This window comes from Salmo salar, chromosome 12, assembly GCF_965601325.2.
Source record: "Salmo salar chromosome 12, fSalSal1, whole genome shotgun sequence".
NCBI classification, from domain to species: Eukaryota; Metazoa; Chordata; class Actinopteri; order Salmoniformes; family Salmonidae; genus Salmo; species Salmo salar.
Window position 1 is genome coordinate 41487612 of NC_138302.1, and position 23179 is coordinate 41510790.

A 23179-nucleotide genomic window follows, 5' to 3' on the forward strand; every position below is an offset into this window, starting at 1 on the left:
GCAAACACCATCTTCTACCAACTGAGCCACAGGGAAGGGTAATAGAGAGAGATAGTAATAGAGAAAGAGAGGGATAGTAATAGAGAGAGAGGTGGGATAGTAATAAAGAGATAGGGATAGGAATAGAGAGAGAGGGATAGTAATAGAGAGAGGGATAGTAATAGAGAGAGGGATAGTAATAGAGAGAGAGGTGGGATAGTAATAGAGAGAGAGGGATAGTTATAAAGAGAGAGTGATAGTAATAGAGAGAGAGTGATAGTAATAGAGAGAGGGGGATAGTAATAGGGAGAGAGGGATAGTAATGTTGAGAGGGGATATTCATTTCTACTGGTCATTGTTTTCAGGCTGGTTGCATTGGTGCTAGCAATGTACCAAGCTAAAGCTAGCTAGATACATATGTTATTAGCAACTTCTGGGGTATCAACGATATTTGCAAACATTTTTGATCCTGATCTAATTGCAAATGCTGACAAACATTTTTCCCATTCGGTCAGACAAATAATGCCTTTTTACCAATTTACCAATGCAGTATTGTACAGCTTTGACAGTGATCGTAATGGTGGCGCTTGGCTTGCACGTGCAAATGTAATACACACAACATTCTATAATATAATTGTGTTATTTGACGCATCAAATAGTGTTATTTGACACGTAACGACCAATCGGCGTTCCATACTATTTCGCCCAAAAAAATAGACATGTGTTTAGTCCATCACTTTTATTCCAAATTTAGCCAAAGATCAGCCTGACCGCTAGCTTGCTGTATTGAAAACATGAGATACACGAAAATAACCATATATTGCATAGCCTATATTGATTAAATTAAGGGGACTTCATGGAAATATCTATATATTTTTTGTTGACATTTAACTTGTCAAGTTGTCAGATGTTCTGATATAGGCAGAATATTACTGAAAACGGCCTGTAATCATATGGGTGCATAACTGAATTTATAACAATTTCAATTCGATATTTTTTTTTGTTTGGATTGCACTGACCTGCTTGGGGTGTCAGCTTCTTATATCAGGTAAATATGGCCCCATCCACTGCACCATGAAAATGTGTCTACTGCAGCATGAATGACATTTAAAAATAAAATCAAAAATTAAAAAAAAAAGAGGGAATAAAAACATTGAAATAATTTGTAATGCATTTCATTACTATTGTTTTAATGTGTTAGTGTGTTTAATGTGAATCCATTTATTGATCTTGAATCGCATCGCCTGCATATATTCCAAATCCGCCAGCTGAGAAACACATTCTCATTCCGCTAAGGAGCTCTTGTCTACCAGCAGGAAAACTACTTTCTTCATTTGATCCTCTTTGGGTTTCGTAGGTATGGATGTCATGGCAACAAAATCAATAAAAGTTATCGTCCATAACCTAAAGGGTGAGCGATGAGGTAACTGGAGTGAGGAGCTGGTCGTCGTGAGTTAATAATTTAACAGTATAAACTGTAACGTTACATTTTGGTCACATGTAGGAGTGAGGGCGTCTTTTTGATCAATTAACATGCACTTAGAGTCGTGATATTTTGTATTTGTACTCTTGAATGTTACGCTGTATGATACCTACTTTTTTTGCCTGGGGGGTTAAATCGCCGTGGGAAAGGAGGGGGGATTTGTCCGAGCATACGCTAAGCGCTAAGAAGCTAGCTCGACATAAGAAAAATGCCTTAAAAATAAGGCATGTTTTTTTTTTTCGTGATTATTTCAAAACTGCGTGAAGCAGCTGGGACATGTGGTAATATTATGAAACTGGGCCACACAGCGGATGCAATGAACTAGTTATCAGAAGAAAAAAAAAATTGCATGTGTCCAGCCAAATAAGAAGGGCTTAATATGGCGCTGAGGGGGAATGAGGTTGGCTAGCTAAATGTACCTACTGTTGTCACGCACTTTTCTGAAATAATACATTTGATTACTGCACCATTTGTATTAGGTAGTCAGTCAAACATGTTTTAAGCAAGCAAAATAGTTGATCGGGTCCACATTGTTGAATCTTTCACCCCCTCTCTGTGTGCATGTTTCTGAGCACCCTCAGTGACAAAGTTAATGTAGAGCTGTGCGTTCTTCTTACCGGAGTTTGTTATTGCTGAGTGATAGCCATAATAACTAGCTAGTGATATTGTCATACCAGTGGCATAACTTAACTGTCATGGTAGGATAATGTCAACAGAACAGTTTTTATATATATTGCCATGCTTATTTTTCCCCTCCACAGATCAGCATGGTGTTGGTGAACTGTTAAACAAGGTATGTGATGTAACAATTGGGTTTTTGCATAGCTTTTTCTGGAATTCCAAAAAGCTATTTTTTTTAGGGGGGGGGGGGGGGGGGGGGGGTCTTTCCCTTTCAGGATGATCCGATATTTACAGTGCCTTGCGAAAGTATTCGGCCCCCTTTGACCTTTTGCCACATTTCAGGCTTCAAACATAAAGATATAAAACTGTATTTTTTTGTGAAGAATCAACAACAAGTGGGACACAATCATTGAAGTGGAACAAAATTTATTGGATATTTCAAACTTTTTTAACAAATAAAAAACAGAAAAATTGAGCGTGCAAAATTATTCAGCCCCCTTAAGTTAATACTTTGTAGCGCCACCTTTTGCTGCAATTACAGCTGTAAGTCGCTTGGGGTATGTCTATCAGTTTTGCACATCGAGAGACTGAAATTTTTGCCCATTCCTCCTTGCAAAACAGCTCGAGCTCAGTGAGGTTGGATGGAGAGCATTTGTGAACAGCAGTTTTCAGTTCTTTCCACAGATTCTCGATTGGATTCAGGTCTGGACTTTGACTTGGCCATTCTAACACCTGGATATGTCTATTTGTGAACCATTCCATTGTAGATTTTGCTTTATGTTTTGGATCATTGTCTTGTTGGAAGACAAATCTCCGTCCCAGTCTCAGGTCTTTTGCAGACTCCATCAGGTTTTCTTCCAGAATGGTCCTGTATTTTGCTCCATCCATCTTTCCATCAATTTTAACCATCTTCCCTGCCCCTGCTGAAGAAAAGCAGGCCCAAACCATGATGCTGCCACCACCATGTTTGACATTGGGGATGGTGTGTTCAGGGTGATGAGCTGTGTTGCTTTTACGCCAAACATAACATTTGCATTGTTGCCAAAAAGTTCGATTTTGGTTTCATCTGACCAGAGCACCTTCTTCCACATGTTTGGTGTGTCTCCCAGGTGGCTAGTGGCAAACTTTAAACGACACTTTTTATGGCTATCTTTAAGAAATGGCTTTCTTCTTGCCACTCTTCCATAAAGGCCAGATTTGTGCAGTATACGACTGATTGTTGTCCTATGGACAGAGTCTCCCACCTCAGCTGTAGATCTCTGCAGTTCATCCAGAGTGATCATGGGCCTCTTGGCTGCATCTCTGATCAGTCTTCTCCTTGTATGAGCTGAAAGTTTACAGGGACGGCCGGGTCTTCGTAGATTTGCAGTGGTCTGATACTCCTTCCATTTCAATATTATCGCTTGCACAGTGCTCCTTGGGATGTTTAAAGCTTGGGAAATCTTTTTGCATCCAAATCCGGCTTTAAACTTCTCCACAACAGTATCTCGGACCTGCCTGGTGTGTTTCTTGTTCTTCATGATGCTCTCTGCACTTTAAACGGACCTCTGAGACTATCACAGAGCAGGTGCATTTATACAGAGACTTGATTACACACAGGTGGATTCTATTTATCATCATTAGTCATTTAGGTCAACATTGGATCATTCAGAGATCCTCACTGAACTTCTGGAGAGAGTTTGCTGCACTGAAAGTAAAAGGGGCTGAATAATTTTGCACGGCCAATTTCAGTTTTTTATTTGTTAAAAAAGTTTAAAATAACCAATAAATTTCGTTCCACTTCATAATTGTGTCCCACTTGTTGTTGATTCTTCACAAAAAAATACAGTTTTATATCTTTATGTTTGAAGCCTGAAATGTGGCAAAAGGTCAAAGTTCAAGGGGGGCGAATACTTTCGCAAGGCACTGTATGTATATAAGATACAAGAACGATAAGTGTTCACACGGGGGGAATTATTCAATTTGGTTACAGTGCCTTCAGAAAGTAGTCAGACCTTTTTCCACTTTGTTACATTACAGCCTTATTCTAAAATGCATTAAATAAAACATTTTCTCAGCAATCTACATACAATACCCCATAATGACAGTGAAAAACAGGTTTTTATAAATGTTTAAAATGTATTAAAAATAAAACATACCTTACTTGCATAAGTATTCAGACCCTTTGCTATGAGACTCGAAATTGAGCTCAGGTGCATCCTGTTTCCATTGATCATCCTTAACGTTTCTACAACTTGATTGGAGGTCACCTGTGGTAAATTCAATTGATTGGACATGATTTGGAAAGGCACACACCTGTCTATATAAAAAGGTCCCACAGTTGACAGTGCATGTCAGAGCAAAAACCAAGCCATGAGGTTGAAGAAATTGTCTGTAGAGCGCCAAGACAGGATTGTGTTGAGGCACTGATCTAGGGAAGGGCACCAAAAAAAATGATGCAGCATTGAAGGGTCCAAAGAACAGTGGCCTCCATCATTCTTAAATGGAATAAGTTTGGAACCATCAAGACTGTTCCTAGAGCTAGCTGCCCAGCCAAACTGAGCAATCGGGAAGAAGGGTCTTGGTCAGGGAGGTGACCAAGAACCCATAAAGGGTCTGAATACTTATGTAAGTGTGATATTTCAGTTTATTTGTAATGAATTAGCAAACATTTATAAAAACCTGTTTTTGCTCTGTCAATATAGGGTTGATTGGGGGGGGGGGGGAGAAATTACTCAATTTTAGAATAAGGCCTAAACTTAACAAATTTGGAAAAAGTCGAGGGGGTCTGAATACTTTCCGAAGGCACTGTATATTTCACTGACAAGCTCTAAATGTTGCCATTATACTTGTTTGATTGTTGGGGAGTAAGTACATCTTTTATAAACATTCTTGACAGCGCTGGAGAGAACCTGTCAGGCTGAGGTTTACATCAATGCAGAATATATAAATTATTGAATGCAGTATAGTACATTTTGATTACAGGTCTAGTTATGGTTGTTAACTTTAACTCGTCTTCAAACATGTATTGTGTGTAAATACACTGTTACCTGATGGAAAAGACTGTTCCCTGACATTTGTGGCCCATGCCCTGGGGAAGGCTTGTTCAGGGACAGTGGTAAGCAAGGCTGCGTTCAACATGTGTTGTCCTGCATTGATTGTCAACTGCAACACTTTTCCATTCAGATGAGTTACATAATTGTCTCTTTTTGCAGGGTTAGTGTTTGAAGTCTTCAACTTCATTCCCAGACTCATGTTTTGAGGATTCTTCTGGGCTACCTGGCTCAGACAGGGAGAGTCCACTACTTATACAGGTGAGCGTACAACAATGTTTTATGTTGTATTCATAAACATTTTAAAAAAGCCTATGAAAACTGAGCATTTTGTTATAGGAAGTGTCCATCTAGTCCCGCCTTGTTGAAGTCAGTTCTGTTTGGTGCTTAACGGTAACAACCCTCGTGTCCTTTCCCCTGTCAGAGCTGCTGCAGTTCATGCTGGGAGGGATGCAGAGCCACGTGGACAGCAGCATAGTGTGTGAGGCATGGTGGTGGGGGAGTGTCTCCGCTCCTGCATGGACATCAACAGAGTCAAATTCAAGGTACAGTATGGCACCATACCCAATGTTTTGGGTGCATCAATAGTCTGAAGTGGCTCACTGTCACTATTCTGTTTTCTGCTCATACTGATCTGAATGAACTGGACAGGTGAAAACAAATAACATAATGCTTTCACCTATCTGCTGTTCAGATCAGTGCAAATGAAAGAAAGGAGAAGATGGAGGAAGCCACTGTAGACTGAGGTGCACCCCTACAGTAGGCTATAACTGCCTTGTTATGAGTCCTCTGTAGGACACAGGGAAGGATGTGTTCAGTGTTTCTTTTCCTCAGGATGAGGAGACCAAGGAGCTGCTCTCACTGATGAATCCACTGTCTAATGAAGAAACAGATTTGACCTTGAGGAAGATCCAAGGGCAGACTGTACCCTCTAAGGCAATACCAACCCAGGTTGCTTCTGTGGCCCAGAAATCAGGAGCGGACCCAGACTCAAGCGTAGGGCATTATCATAATCAAACCTATAACACAATACCGCTTCTTATACACTACATTTATTAACAATGTTGCCTGTGAATCTGAAGTTCTTTTTCATTGAAATCATTACAGCTTAATGAATCTTCCCACGGGAACTTAAGCATGGTGTAGGACTCGCCAGCTTGTAGTCCTAAAAAACAGAAATGAGTTACCTCTGGTTTGTTCAGCCATTCCTGTGGGGAAAGAATAGGGTTTTGGGTTAAATGCCAAAAATAAGGTCTGAGGTCAACACAGGTGGAGGTCTTATACGTTTTGTTCTATGAGATAATCAGTCAGTTAACATCACCTTTATAAATTGAAGCCTTTGTGTCTATAATGATTACATAAATGCTTCAATATTCACAGTGACGTTGGCTGAAAGATTCTCATAACAAAACATAAGATCTCCTAAGCCTGTGTTTACCACCAACCTTCTGCTCTGCATTTATACAAAAATGCCATTAATTTCCCCATAGAGTGGAGATAGAAATTGTCTCTTTGTAGGCTCTATCTCTATAGTAGTGTTGTATTAATTAGGCTCTCTGTCTCTGTCCTGTGTGTATGAACCAGTGATGATTCGATCACTCCCTATGATATATCCCTACGGGCAGGGCCGTTATTGGCAGGCCTTAGGGGGCGTGGCCCGCCCTACTGTACCTCCTTGCCCATCCAAATAAAATACTGATCATTTACAGTGCCTTCGGAAAGTATTCAGACCCCTTGAATTTTCCCACGTTTTGTTATAGCCTTATTAAAAAAAAATTATTAAATTGTTAATCCCTCCCACCCCCCTCAATCTAAACACAATACCCCATAATGGCAAAGAGAAGAAAAAAACAGGGTTCGAATTTTTTGCTAATTTATTAAAAAGAAACTGATATCACATTTACATGATCATCCAAGATGGCATAGTCAGACGTCCTTGTCTTGCCGTGTCTCGTGTGTGTATATATAAATAAGATATGCGAAGAAAAATATTGACATTTTTCTTCGCATATCTTTTTATTTTTCTAAACACTCGACTTAAAAACACTCTCCTGCAACCTGCCTCACCAATTGTTTAACTTTTATGGGCTAGGTGGGACGTTTGCGTCCCACCTAGTCAACAGCCAGTGGAATTGCGTGGCGCGAAATACATGCCTCAATGCTATAACTTAAATTTTTCAAACATATGACTATTTTACACCATTTTAAAGACAAGACTCTTGTTAATCTAACCACATTGTCCGATTTCAAAAAGGCTTTACAGCGAAAGCAAAACATTAGATTGTCAGGAGAGTACCCTGCCAAAAAATAATCACACAGCCATTTTCAAAGCAAGCATATATGTCACCAAAACCACAGCTAAATGCAGCACTAACCTTTGATCTTCATCAGATGACACTCCTAGGACATTATGTTATACAATACATGCATGTTTTGTTTAATCAAGTACATATTTATATCAAAAAACAGCTTTTTACATTAGTATGTGATGTTCAGAACTAGCATACGCATCGCAAACTTCCGGTGAATTTACTAAATTACTCATGATAAACGTTGAAAAAAATACATAACAATTATTTTAAGAATTATAGATACAGAACTCCTTTATGCAAACGCTATGTCAGATTTTAAAATAGCTTTTCGGCGAAAGCACATTTTGCAATATTCTGAGTACATAGCTCAGCCATCACAGGCTAGCTAATTTGACACCCACCAAGTTTGGGGCTCACTAAACTCAGAATTACTATTAGAAAAATTGGATTACCTTTGCTGTTCTTCGTCAGAATGCACTCCCAGGACTTCTACTTCAACAACAAATAACAACAAATAATCCATAGTTATATCCAAATACCTCCGTTTTGTTCGTTCAGGTCACTATCCGAAGGGTAACGCGCGAGCGGATTTCATGACAATTTCAAAATATTCCATTACCGTACTTAGAAGCATGTCAAACGCTGCTTAAAATCTATTTTTATGCTATTTTTCTCATAAAATAGCGATAATATTCCAACCGGGCAACGTTGTATTCATTCAAAGGCTGAAAGAAAAAAAGAGAAGTCTCGTGAACGCTCATCTCAGTCTCACTGTCCCCAGGCTGACCACACAAACAGAGCTGCTGTACTTTGCCCAGAGACAGCAGACACCCCATTCTACTTTCTGGCGGCTTTAGAGAGCCAATGGAAGCCTTAGAAAGTGTCACGTTACAGCACAGATGCTGTATTTTCGATAGATGCAACAGAAGGACAACAAATTGTCAGACAGGGCACTTCCTGTATGGAATCTTCTCAGGTTTTGGCCTGCCATATGAGTTCTGTTATACTCAGACGCCATTCAAACAGTTTTAGAAACTTTAGGGTGTTTTCTATCCAAATCTACTAATTATATGCATATTTTCGTTTCTGGGCAAGAGTAGTAACCAGATTAAATTGGGTATGTTTTTTATCCGGCCGTGAAAATACTGCCCCCTAGTCCCAACAGGTAAAAAAAAAAAAAGTATTATTCACCTCAAATCTGAAATCCACAACAGAAGCTAGCCAGAAGTTAGCCAGGTGTCTGGTTAGACTAAACTCTCCTTCCAGACTCACAGCAACCATCTCCAATCCAAAGTTAAATCGGCTTCCTATTTCGCAACAAAGCATCCTTCACTCATGCTGCCAAACATACCCTCGTAAAACTGACCATCCTACCGAACTTTGGCAATGTCATTTACAAAATAGCCTCCAATACCCTACTTATTAAATTGGATGCAGTCTATCACAGTGCCATCCGTTTTGTCACCAAAGCCCCATATACTACCCACCACTGCGACCTGTACACTCTTGTTAGGTGGCCCTTGCTTCATACTCATTGCCAAACCCACTGGCTCCAGGTCATCTACAAGACCCTGCTAGGTAAAGTCCCCCCTTATCTCAGCTCGCTGGTCACCATAGCAGCACCCACTCGTAGCACGCGCTCCAGCAGGTATATCTCACTGGTCACCCCCAATGCCAATTCCTCCTTCGGCCGCCTCTCCTTCCAGTTCTCTGCTGCCAATGACTGGAACAAACTACAAAACCTCTGAAACTGGAAACACTCATCTCCCTCACTAGCTTTAAGCACTAGCTGTCAGAGCAGCTCACAGATTACTGCACATAGCCCATCTATAATTTAGCCCAAACAACTACCTCTTCCCCTACTGTATTTATTTATTTTGCTCCTTTGCACCCCATTATTTCTACTTTCTTCCACTACAAATCTACCATTCCAGTGTTTTAATTGCTATATTGTATGTACTTTGCCACCATGGCCTTTTTTTGCCTTTACCTCCCTTATCTCACCTCATATGCTCACATTGTATATAGACTTATTTTTCTACTGTATTATTGACTGTTTGTTTTACTCCATGTGTTACTCTGTTGTATGTGTCAAACTGCTTTGCCCTATCTTGGCCAGGTCGCAGTTGTAAATGAGAACTTGTTCTCAACTTGCCTACCTGGTTAAATAAAGGTGAAATAAAAAAAACAATTATTCCGACCTTTTACTCAGTACTTTGTTTGAAGCGCTTTTGGCAGAGACTATAGCATTGAGTCTTCTTGGGAATGCTTTGTCAGGTTGGATGGGGAGCATTGCTGCACATCTATTTACAGTTCTCTCCAGAGATGGGTTCCATTCTGGGCTCTGGCTGGGCCACTCAAGGACATTGAGACTTGTCTCGAAGCCACTCCTGCGTTGTCTTGGCTGTGCGCTTAGTGTCATTGTTCTGTTTGAAGGTGAACCTTCGCCCCAGTCTGAGGTCCTGAGCAGGCTCTGTACTTCGCTCAGTTCATCTTTGCCTCCATCCACACTAGTCTCCCAGTCCTTGCCACTGAAAAACATCCCCACAGCATGATGCTGCCACCACGCTTCACCGTAGGGATGGTGCCAGGTTTCCTCCAGACGTGATGCTTGACATTCAGGCCAAAAAGTTTGGTTTCAGACTAGAGAATCTTGTTTCTCATGGTCAGAGTCTTTAGGTGCCTTTCTGCAAACTCCAAGCGGGCTGTCATTTGCCTTTTACTGAGTGGGTGCCGTCTGGCCACTCTACCATAAAGGCCTGATTGGTGGAGTGCTGCAGAGATGGTTGTCCTTCTGGAAGGTTCTCCCATCTCCACAGAGGAACTCTAGAGCTCTGTCAGTGACCATCCGGGTCTTGGTGGTTCCAGCTGTGTACCTTTCCAAATCATGTCCAATTAATTGAATTTAACACAGGTGGACTCCAATCAAGTTGTAGAAACATCTCAAGGAGGATCATTGGAAACAGGATGCACCGGAGCTCAATTGAGTCTCATAGCAAAGGGTCTGAATACTTATGTAAATAAAGTATATATATTTTTTTATATAGAATTTGCAAAAATGTCTAAACCTGTTTTCGCTTTGTCATTATATGGTATTGTGTGTAGCTTGAAGACTTATTTAATACATTTTAGAAGAATAAGGCTAACGTGGAAAAAGTCAAGGGGACTGAATCATTTCTGAATGCACTGTATGTACCCAGGAAACAGCCACCTTACCTTATGTCCAGGGCCAGCTCCTTGTTGACCTCTTGGTAAGCCAGTCCAAGCGGATTATTATTTGTTCAGATGGTGACGAAACATAAATATGTAGAAAAGGAAAAATACAAAAGGGCATGCCCAAACTAAAGACTCAACCAAAAAAAAAAAAAAGGCCCAAACAAAACCAACAGCTATTCCAGCTGGGACACTGACTGATGATCACCCTAATTGGCTACAGCTGATGCGCTTATAAAGGCTCAACTCAGCACCTAAATCCGGTTGCTGCCATCTGGGGATAGAGTGTGGCTGTGTATCCTGGATAGTGTCTTAACACAAACATCAAAAACTCATATTCACCACTATCTATTTTCTTGAATTTTCATAGTTTTTATATTTTTTCCCCCCTTATTTCTTTTCCATAAAACATCCTTAACTGAAGAGACAAAATATGGACACTATAAGCACCAGTGATGTTACTTTTGATACTGGAGCTCCAAGGCATGCATCAAAACATTGATGTAGTGTGGCGATGCGTGTATCACTTTATCAGAAGTATGTCTTTATTTTATATATTTTTTAAATGTAACCTTTAACTAGGCAAGTCAATTAAGAACATATTCTTATTTACAATGACAGCCTACACCGGCCGACGCTGGGCCAATTGCGAGCCGCCCTATGGGACTCCCAATCACGGCCAGGTGTGATACAGCCTGGATTCGAACCAGGGTGTCTGTAGTGACGCCTCTAGCACTGCGATACAGTGCCTAAGACCACTGCGCCACTCGGGAGCCCCCAATGACGTCTGAAGCTTTGTTTGATCACATGCTTTTTCAAACCGTGCGAGATCCCACTGGTTCTGGTGCTTTCTTCAATTCCAAGCTGCTTTCAAACACCGACCTCTACTGGACACCGTACTTACAAATATGTGACTCACCACCTGGATTCGGTCTTACGTAGCGAAATTAGAATTTCTGTTTTTTACATTGGACAAAAGTAGAGACTCAGAGCTACAAAAGGGTATATCATACACTGCATTTAAGGAACAATGGGAAAGTTATTAAACTTGTAAAATCACTTTTGGGAAAATGGCAATTTAGTGTTTCGGTGAGAGAGCACTTCTTTGTCCTACACCCGTTCAACATCGTTCACACCCTCTTAAGCTTTAGCCCCACCCATCTCATTGCATTCAGAGCACACACCTCTGGATAACATGAAAACAGCTCTGCTGGCAATAATTTCATTATGCTTTTTTGCAGACTTTTACTGACACCGGCCATATTCAACGGGTGTTGTACACTTTAGCTTTAGACATGTTGCTAGCTACCTAGATAAACAATTAACCTAGCTAGGTAAACAACATGTAAGATCACACACATCACGTCACGCCACCTAACGTTAGCTAGGGAGCCAGCCAGCTAACGCTAGCTAACAGTACACTTTAGCTTGAAATGAAACCACTTTCCACTTTCTAAATAATGCCATATATTCCGGGTTTTTTTAAACAGTCAACTTCAAGGCAAAAAAGGGAACAATGATGTAAGATGCAAACCTGGTATTCCAACTGATTATAGGCTACTAAAGCCAACGACTGACCGCTGCACCATGGAGTTTTGCTGAAAAAGTGGAGAAAAAAACTTCTATCTGATCAATTATTGCTTACCAGCAGATAATGACGCTCTGAGTAATGAACCGTTTTTTGGCAGAATTTGGTGACAGCACTAAAGCCCTCAAAGCCTCAGTTTCCAATCACTAATAAACACTAGAGCTGCAGTTACACAACCTGACTACAGAAACCCTCAACTCTGAGATAAAGCCATTCTGAAAAACCAAAACCATCAAATTCTGCACTCAGGTAATTTCTTCCTGCCAAAAGTCTCTGACTTGAACAAACCAAGGGACAACTTGTAACCCCTCTGATTCTAAACAAAGAGACTTGACTTCCTTCACTAGGCCCATGGTCACTAGCAACAAGCTCCATCTGATATGTAAGCAACGATGTGAGACTTGGAGCAACCACCACCAGGGACAAGTGAATGTCAACCACAACTTCAGCACACTCACTTGGAACACAATCCATGTTCCACTAACACTTCTTTGTTCCAGCCCTAAGCACTCACTGGAGGGGCACAGTTAGCCATAGCTGCTTCACTTTAACTTTCAGAGAACCTAATGAGACCCATCTCACTTCCCCTGAGTCTCAGTGTTAATCACACCAGCATTTCCTATCAGGGAAAACACTAACCATGCTCTCCTTAACTCTTAACAGGAGTCACTTCCTCACATGTCAAACAAATTCCATGGAGGGCCGAGTGTCTGCTGGTTTTCGCTCCTCCCTTGTACTTGATTGATTAATTAGTAACAAACTCCCCTCTGGTTGTCTAGGTCTTAATTGAAAGGAAAAAATTAAATACAGCAGAAACTAGGCCCTCCATGGAATGAGTTTGACACCCCTGCACTCCATACTGTAGGAACTGTCGACCACCTCACAACAACCAGAAGTGAAAACACACATCGATCTGGCTTCTCCACCAAACTCACTTCTTCAAGCTCCTTATTCTCATCAAAAGACACCGCAGTGTCACCCCGCAAACCCAGACCGGGTCTTCCAGAGGATCCTTACTAACGTCACAACATGACAACATCATTTCACAATTTCACAATTTGATTTGATTTGACAGGGAAGTGTTTCCAGTTTACACAAAGTCCAGTGTAGTTCCTTGAGGACCGTCATGGTATCGGCTTGAGGGGGAATATAAACGGCTGTTACTATAACCGAAGAGAATTCTCTTGGGAGGTAATACGGTCAACATTTGATTGTGATATTCTAGGTTGGATGAACAAAAGTACTTGAGTTCCTGTATGTTATCACAATCACACCATGAGAAGTTAATCATGAAACATAGACCACAGCCTTTCTTCTTACCGGAGAGTTCTTTATTCCTGTCTGCGCAATGTACTGAGAACCCAGCTGGCTGTATGGACGGGGACAGTATATCCGGAGAGAGCCATGATTCCGTGATACAGAGTATGTTACAGTCCCTAATGTCTCTCTGGAAGGAGATCCTCATCTACTTTATTTTCCAAGGACTGAACATAAGCGAGTAAAATACTCGGAAGCGGTGGATGGTATGCATGCCTCCTGAGTCGGACTAGAAGTCCACTCCGAATACCTCTTCTCCGCCGGCGGCATCTTGGAGTAGCCTCTGGGATAAGTTCAATTGCCCTGGGGGGTACGAACAAAGGATCCAATTCGGGAAAGTCGTATTTCTGGTCATAATGCTGGTGAGTTACCGCCGCTCTAATATCCAAAAGTTATTTCCAGCTGTATGTAATAAAACAAAAAATGTTCTCGGCAAATAATGTAAGAAATAACACACAAAAAAATGAAATACTGCAAAGTTGCTTAGGAGCTAGAAGCAGAGCTGTCGGTGCCAACTTAAGTGTGTGATTACTTTTAGTAGTTGATAATCAGTTGGAATACCAGGTTCGCATCTTACATCATGCTTCCCTTTTTTTGATAAAGGTTTAAAAGGTGAAATATGAAGATCTCGTACAATGCTGTGTACTACTCCCTTCACAGAACAGTGCAAACTGGATCTAACCAGAATAGAAAGAAGAGTGGGAGGCCCCGGTGCACAACTGAGCAAGAGGACAAGCACATTAGACAAGTACATTAGAGTGTCTAGTTTGAGAAACAGACGCCTCACAAGTCCTCAACTGGCAGCTTCATTAAATAGTAGCCGCAAAACAACAGTCTCAACGTCAACAGAGTTCCTCTATCCAGTGTCTTTTTCCCATCTTAATCTTTTATTTTTATAGGCCAGTCTGAGATATGTCTTTTTCTTTGCAACTCTGCCAATTTCTCAATAGTAGTACACGGTGCTGTACGAGATCTTCAGTTTCTTGGCAATTTCTCGCATGGAATAGCCTTCATTTCTCAGAACAGGAATAGACTGATGAGTTTCAGAAGTCTTTGTTTCTGGCCATTTTGAGCCTGTAATCGAACCCGCAAATGCTGATGCTCAGATACTCAACTAGTCTAAAGAAGGCCTGTTTTATTGCTTCTTTAACCTCTCTGGCGCAGACGTTCCGCTAGCAACCCACCTCGACAACATCCGGTGAAATTGCAGAGCGTCAAATTCAAAATACAGAAATACTCATAATAAACATTCATAAAAGATACAAGTGTTATACATCGGCTTAAAGATTAACTTCTTGTTAATCCAGCCGCTGCGTCAGATTTCAAAAAGGCTTTACGGCGAAAGCATACCATGCGATTATCTGAGGACAGCGCCCTGCTTACAAGTAGAGGAGTCACGAAAGTCAGAAATAGCAATAAAATTAATAATTTACCTTTGATGATCTTCATATGGTTGCAGTCACAAGAGTCCCTGTTACACAATAAATGTTTGTTTTGTTTGATAAAGTCCCTCTTTATTTCCCAATAACTCAGTTTTGTTGGTGCGTTATGTTTAGTAATCCACTGGCTCAATGGCGGTCACAACATGCAGACGAATACATCCTAACAGTACCGGTTTGTCGAAACATGTCAAACGATGTTTATAATTAATCCCAAGGTTGTCTATTGTCTAAATAATCAATAATATTTCAACCAGACAATAGCGTATTCAATAGAAAGGAAAAAGAACGAAGGGCGCAAACCAGCTCTGCTTCATTCTACAGTCCACTTAGAAAATGGTCTCATTCTTCCTAATTTTTCAGAAAACAAGCCTGAAACAATGTCTAAAGACTGTTGACATCTAGTGAAAGCCATAGGAACTGTAATCTGGGTCCTAACCCAATACATACTGTATAGGTATTCAATTAAAAACTACACACATCAAAAATATCCCACTTCCTGGATGTATTTTCCTCAGGTTTTCGCCTGCCATATCAGTTCTGTTATACTCACAGACATTATTTTAACAGTTTTGGAAACTTTAGAGTGTTTTCGATCCAACTCTACCAATTATATGCATGTCCTAGCTTCTGGGCATGAGTAACAGGCAGTTTACTTTGGGCACGTTTTTCATCCGGACGTCAAAATACTGCCCCCTGCCCCAGAGAGGTTAATCAGGTTAAACAGTTTTCAGCTGTGCTAACATAATTGCAAAAGGGTTTTCTAATGATCAATTAGCCTTTTAAAATGATAAACTTGGATTAGCTAACACAACGTACCATTGGAACACAGGAGTGATGGTTGCTGATAATGGGCCTCTGTACGCCTATGTAAATATTCCAGCTACAATAGTAATTTACAACATTAACAATGTCTACCCTTTATTTCTGATCAATTTCATGTTATTTTTTAAAAGGACAAAAAAAATTGCTTTTCTTTAAAAAAACAAGGACATCTCTAAGTGATCCCAAACTTTTGAACGGTAGTGTATTTCACATCGGTTTAGATGGTACAATGATTCTCCACACATTGCTTGTTTTGTAACAAACTGAAATTTGGCAAACTATTCACATTTTTGCATCCAGGAAATGGCGGAGCGATTTATACATATGGCACCTTTTAAACCTTTATCAAAAAGAGATGAGGAAAGGATGGAGGAGAGGAGGTGAGTGAAACCAAGTGAAATTCATCCACAGAGTTGTCAAAGGCAAAGTGACAGTCTACCACAAATCTAGGAAGATGAATGGTGTGTGCAGCACTAACCAGGTTTCCATCCAACCTTTTTATGCAAGTAAAGTACATGTCGGGTAACAAATGTCATGACAGGCCTGATGGAAACAGAATTTTTTCCTGGTAAACATTACAAAATGCCGACAAAACAAAATACGCTAGACAAGGTGGGATCTTTTTGTGTCTGTAAAGTTAATTATGCAAAAAATGTGGTATAATAACTATCATATCGAAGTAAACTTGGAGTCACATGATGACATGTTGTGTGGTCCTCCCACTACGACTCTAAGGGAGAACATGCAGTTTATTAGGTTACATATGAAATAAATTAACTTCACAGGGTGGTGAAAGTGCAAGGTGATGAGCATGATGCCCCTTTCCAATAAATATTGACATGACAATCGATGCTTGGCTTCCATTTGACAAATAAAATGAATCTCGCTCTTTTGTTCATAATAATAATTTCATCATGTAAGCTATATGTGTGCTCTAGCGCTGTTGGCTAGGGAGTGTGTGCCAATACCAGTGTGCACAATCACTATATAATGCAAAATAAATTTGTGAGAAAACCATCAGCAGAGTAAAAATGCAATTGAAACCCGTTTAACTTTTAACCCATTTTTTTTATTCGGAACATGGGAATTTATCCACAAAATATATTCTATGTTCACTATGTCATGCACAGCCTTACATGCTGACTACATTGCTCGCGTTGCTGCCTGCCCTCAAAGACATCTACAGCCAGGGGTGCCACTTTGGTATTAGAAGTGGAGGGGCACAACCTGGTGGGGTGTCTGGGGGATATCCCCCTGATTTTTTTTGTCCATCTAAAGCTAATTTCCTACATTTTTGCACAATCTAATTTTTAAAAATCAAAATACTTTTTGGGGGCAGAAATGCCTTCTAGAACATGTGAACTTTAATGTGCCTTAATAAAAAACTTGTATGCCATCTGGAAATACAAATAAAATTGTTACATTTATGAGCCATGGTTTAGCCATGGAAAACGACAGCAACCTTCCCACTAGCCATGATTGGCTGAGATAATGAGTGGGCTGGACATGCCGAGAGATGAGTTCGGATTGGTCTGCCATGTAACACGCTTATGTCTATAATATGAGCTGGTCAGTATGTGTAGGTAATCCATTCTAACATGTTTAAAAATATATATATCACGTAGTAGAACTGCATAAGTGTTGATCTCCACTTTCTGGAGAACAGGAGTTTTGAAATCAGTGGAATTAGAGTATGATAGCTAAGGAGATGGAGAAAATTCTGGCATTTGATTGCAAATATGCAGACAGAGTCGAAAAGAGAAGACAAGGCTCTGGATTACATCTTCAGACTAAGGGCAATCATGGCATCTGTGACAGCAAGAGAGAAGTGTCCATCCATGTATACGGACGGGTAAGAGAGTCAAGCTAAGCCTCCTGAGTGGTGCAGTGGTCTAAGGCACTGCAATGCAGTGCTAGCTGTGCCAATAGAGATTCTGGGTTCGAGTCCAGGCTCTGTCGCAGCCGGCCGCGATCGGGAGACCCCATGGGGCGGCGCACAATTGGGCCAGCGTCGTCCGGGTTAGGGGAGGGTTATCGGGCTCTAGCGACTCCTGTGGCGGGCCGGGCGCAGTGCACGCTGACACGGTTGCCAGGTGTACAGTGTTTCCTCCGACACGTTGCAGCTGGCTTCTGGGTTAAGTGGGCATTGTGTCAAGTTTTGTTTCGGAGGATGGCTCTCGACTTTCATCTCTCCCGAGTCCATACGGGAGTTGCAGCGATGAAACAAGACTGTAACTACCAATTGGATACCACAAAATTGGGGAAAGAATATATAATAATAGAGTCTAGCTAGCTACATTACCAGATATTACATGTTTCTAATTTTGTCAGAAAGTCGTTTTCATTTCAAGTTAGTGTACTGTTAGCTAGCTAGCTAACATTCTGTGTATGATCTGTGTAGTAATGTTATTCGTATCAGAGCCATTGGCATTGCTAGTTATAGCCTAATGTTAGCTAGATTATATTGAACCTGGTTGGTTAGCTACCTGCAGATTCATGCAGGGTAGTAACGTTATGAGTTGGGGTCATGGTTCATTGTTTAGCTAGCTACATGTCTAAACAAAAGACTCCACCATCCAAGTAAATATTTCAAGAGAATGTTTATGATGTCACTGCGACAACTGTCAATAGACGTAGCTGGTAAATTCGCTCTGCTGAATTTACGAACGCTCAACACCTGTTGAAATATGACCGATGTCAGTAAATGTTGGCAAAAAAAGCATAATTAAATTGTTGCTAGTAGCACAGTTGCAGTCACCAACGCTCTGGATAACATAAAAAAAGCCTAACCAGCTCTGCTAGGGTAAGTAAAATGGTCAGAATGAGCTGTTCTCTCATTTGTGTTGAGGTACAGTACCAGTAAAAAGTTTGGACACGTACTCATTCAAGGTTATTTCTTTATTTTTACCATTTTCTACATTGTAGAATAATAGTGAAGACATCAAAACTATGAAATAAGACATATGGAATCATGTAGTAACCAAAAAAGTGTAGCCACCCTTTGACTTGATGACAGCTTTGCACACTCTTGGCATTCTCTCAACCAGCTTCACCTGGAATGCTTTTCCAACAGTCTTGAAGGTGCTGAGCACTTGTTGGCTGTTTTCCCTTCACTCTGCGGTCCCAACTCATCCAAAACCATCTCAATTGTGTTGAGGTCGGGTGATTCTGGAGGCCAGGTCATCTGATGCAGCACTCCATCACTCTCCTTCTTGGTCAAATAGCCCTTATACAGCCTGGAGGTGTGTTGGGTCATTGTACTGTTGAAAAACAAATAGTAGTCCCACAAAGCGCAAACCAGATGGGATGGTGTATCGTTGCAGAATGCTGTGGTAGCCATGCTGGAGAAGTGTGTCTTGAATTCTAAATAAATCACTGACAGTGTCACCAGCAAAGCACCCCCACACCATCACACCTCTTCCTCCATGCTTCACGGTGGGAACCACAGATGCGGAGATCATCCGTTCACCTACTCTGCGTTTCACAAAGACACAGAGGTTGGAACCAAAAATCTAAAATTTAGACTCATCAGACCAAAGGACAGATTTCCACCGATCTAATGTCCATTGCTCGTGTTTCTTAGCCCAAGAAAATCTCTTATTATTATTGTTGTCCTTTAGTAGTGGTTTCTTTGCAGCAATTCGACCATGAAGACCTGATTCACGCAGACTCTGAACAGTTGATGGTGATGTGTCTGTTAGTTGAACTCTGAAGCATTTATTTCGGCTGCAATTTCTGAGGCTCGTAATTCTAATGAACTTATCCTGGGTCTCTGGGTCTTCCCTTCCTGTGGCAGTCCTCATGAGAGCCAGTTTCATTATAGCGCTTGATGGTTTTTGCGACTGCACTTGAAGAAACATTCAAAGTTCTTGACATTTTCCAGATTTACTGACCTTCATGTCTTAAGGTAATGATGGACAGTCATTTCTCATTGCTTATTTGTGCTGTTCTTGCCATAATATGGACTTGGTCTTTTACCAAATACGGCTATCTTCTGTATACCACCCCTACCTTGTCACAACACAAGTGATTGGCTTAAACGGATTAAGAAGGAAAGAAATTCAACAAATTAACTTTTAACAAGGCACACACCTGTTAATTGAAATGCATTCCAGGTAACTACCTCATGAAGCTGGTTGAGAGAATGCCAAGATTCTGCAAAGCTGTCCTCAAGACAAAGGGTGGCTACTTTGAAGATTCTAAAATATATTTTCATTTGTTTAACACTTTTTTGGTTACTACATGATTCCATATGTGTTATTTCATGGTTTTGATGTCTTCATTATTATTTTACAATGTAGAAAATAATTACAATTAAGAAAAACCCTTGAATGAGTATGTGTGTCCAAGCTTTTGACTGGTACTGTTGTTCGCAAGCTAGCCAGTTAGCTCGGGTGCTTGACTGCTGTTGTTAGGTCAGAACGGTCGGATCAACCCTACTTTTCTGCCAGAGCGTCCAGTGTGCGCTCTGAGAGTGAAAGGCTCTGAATTTACAAACGGCCAATCTGACAATGCTCTGAGTTTACGAACGTCCAGAGCACACTCTGGCACTCCAGATAAAATGTATGAACACACCCGTAGTATAAACCAGCCTTTAGTGTTGATATCTTTGGTTGTTTTGTACATAGCCTCACATGAGAATCCTTAAAGAGATAGCTGGGGCTAAAGTTTAAGATGTGAACAATGCTGAATGGGTGTAGACAAAGAAGAGCTCTCCAGTAGGTGTACCAAAACATTCAAGGACATTTTCTCAAAAGTGAGGTTACAAGTTTATCAACTTTCATAGCAGAATTACTTTCCCATTATTCCGCAACTGTAGTGTATGATATACAATTTTCTAGCTCTAAGTCTACTTTTATCTAATGTAAAAAGCACCATTTCAAATTTTGCTAGGTTAGAGATAATTATTAAATATGTTTAAGTAATGAATAAGACTGAACAAGATCAAAGGTAATTAAATAATAAATATTGTGTTGCACCTTTAACCAATAGCCAAACAAATGAGCAACTCTTGAAAAAATACATAGACTTTTGATTGTCTTTATTAGGACATCCTCTAAATCAAATTTCAGCCAGCCTGATCTGCCTGCCTGCCTGACCCCCACCAGTCTTGTCAATAACTCAACTCACCCAACACAATTTCCTTCCCAGTTCACACCTTTTAAAAAATGTAATTCCCAAGGGAAAGGTTTGGAAACAAAAACAAAATCCCACTGACCTGTTCACTGGACGTGCTACCTTGTCCCAGACCTGCTGTTTTGTACCCTCTCTACTGCACCTGCTGTCTCTAACGCTGAATGATCGGCTATGAAAAGCCAACTGACATTTACTCCTGAGGTGCTGATCTGCTGCACCCTCTACAACTACTGTGATTATTATTATCTGACCCTGCAGGTTATCTATGAACGTTTAAACATCTTGGCCATGTTCTGTTATAATCTCCACCCGGCACAGCCAGAAGAGGACTGGCCATCCCCCCGAGCCTGGTTCCTCTCTAGGTTTCTTCCTAGGTTCTGGCCTTTCTAGGGAGTTTTTCCTAGCCACCGTGCTTCTATATCTGCATTGCTTGCTGTTTGGGGTTTTAGGCTGGGTTTCTGTACAGCACTTTGTGACATCGGCTGATGTAAAAAGGGCTTTATGAATACATTTGATTGATTTGATTTGATTGACTTACACCTCAAATATACATTAACACACAGAAACAGCAAATCCTCCATATAATTACTCTCATAGGACTAATAGTACTGTAGAGCTGTTTTAACTTGCACACAATATAGCTGGGTCGCCCCATCCTGTCCCTAGGGTTCCACCACCCTGCAGCACCCCAACCCAACAAACCCCACTCAGCTTTAGGATCTTAACATCTTTGGGCTAGGGGGCAGTATTTTCACGTCCGGATTAAAAGTGTGCCCAAAGTAAACTGCCTGCTACTCAGGCCCAGAAGCTAGGATATGCATATTATTAGTAGATTTGGATAGAAAACACTGACGTTTCTAAAACTGTTTGAATAATGTCTGTGAGTATAACAGAACTGATTTGGCAGGCAAACCCCCGAGCACAATCCATCCAGGGAAAGAATGTTGAGCTCAATCTGTTTTCCATTAGTTTTCTATGGTAAGCCCTTTTTTAATATGCTTGCAGTTCCTATGGCTTCCACTAGATGTCATCAGTCTTTAGAAATTGGTTGATGTTTTTCTTATGAGAAATTAGGAAGTATTCCTTTCCTTTCCATGTGTCACTCAAAGGGACTCAAGTCTTTTGGTACACGCCACCTGGAACGCACTTCACTTTGTTTTCGTCCGGTATTGAGCACAGTATTTCCCGTCTTAAATTTGATCGATTATTTACGTTTTAGGATACCTAAATTTGGATTAGGAACGTTGTTTGAAATGTTTGGACCAAGTTTACAGGTAACTTATTAGATACTTTGTAGTCATGTTGGGCGAGTTGGAACCGGTGTATTTCTGAATCAAACGCGCCAAATAAATGGAAATTTTGGGGATATAAAGAAGGAATTTATCGAACAATAGGACCATTTGTGATGTTTCTGGGACATTTTGGAGTGCCAACAGAAGAAGATCTTCAAAGGTAAGGCATGAATTATATCGTTATTTCTGACTTTTGTGTCGCATCTGGCTGGTTGATATATTATTTGTATGTGTTTGTATGCGGGGTGCTGTCCTCAGATAATCGCATGGTTTGCTTTCACCGTAAAGCCTTTTTGAAATCTGACATGGTGGCTGGATTAATAAATTAAGCTTTATTTTGATGTATTACACATGTATGTTTTGTGAATTTTTATTATGAGTATTTCTGTTTTTGAATTTGGCGCGCTGCAATTTCACTGGATGTTGTCAAATCAATCCCGTTACCGGGATTCGAGCGGGAATGGGGGTGAAGGGATCCCTAAGAGGTTTTAATGAAGCATTTATTATTGGTTTCGGGTGTGTTAGGCCAAGGCCAGAGTGACATGTTTTCAATACACTCCTTTCTTTAGTTGTACTGTATTCCATATAAGGCATCCATACCTTATGAAAGTTGCACAGTACACCCTTAATCTTGTAATAAATCAAATCTAGTGATACATAACTTGACATATAAATTAGCATTTTGCTACACCCTCAATAACATCTGCTAAATATGTGTATGCAACCAATAACATTTGATCTGATTTATCTGCAACAAGTTAATTTGATGGAAACACATCTTTGGTGGGAAAATGTGCATCTTCTTTTTATATTTGTATGAAAGTCTGTCGCTAACTGGATGGAAACCTAGCTACTGATGTATTAAAAAAACGGTATGTTTGTCTAGATGCACCATGATTGATAAAATGTATAGTACACAGGATGTATAGCCTACACTGGACA

The 23179-nt window shown here is 40.6% G+C and overlaps 1 long non-coding RNA gene across 1 annotated transcript; it reads left to right on the top strand.

Moving 5' to 3' along the window:
- The first annotated feature begins 1368 nt into the window (after positions 1 to 1368).
- On the top strand, positions 1369 to 10035 carry LOC106565023 (uncharacterized). The gene is made up of 5 exons (XR_001319583.3): positions 1369 to 1428; positions 2224 to 2255; positions 5278 to 5376; positions 5540 to 5660; positions 5950 to 10035. It is a non-coding gene; the product is annotated as an uncharacterized LOC106565023 (long non-coding RNA).
- The last annotated feature ends 13144 nt before the right edge of the window (positions 10036 to 23179 follow it).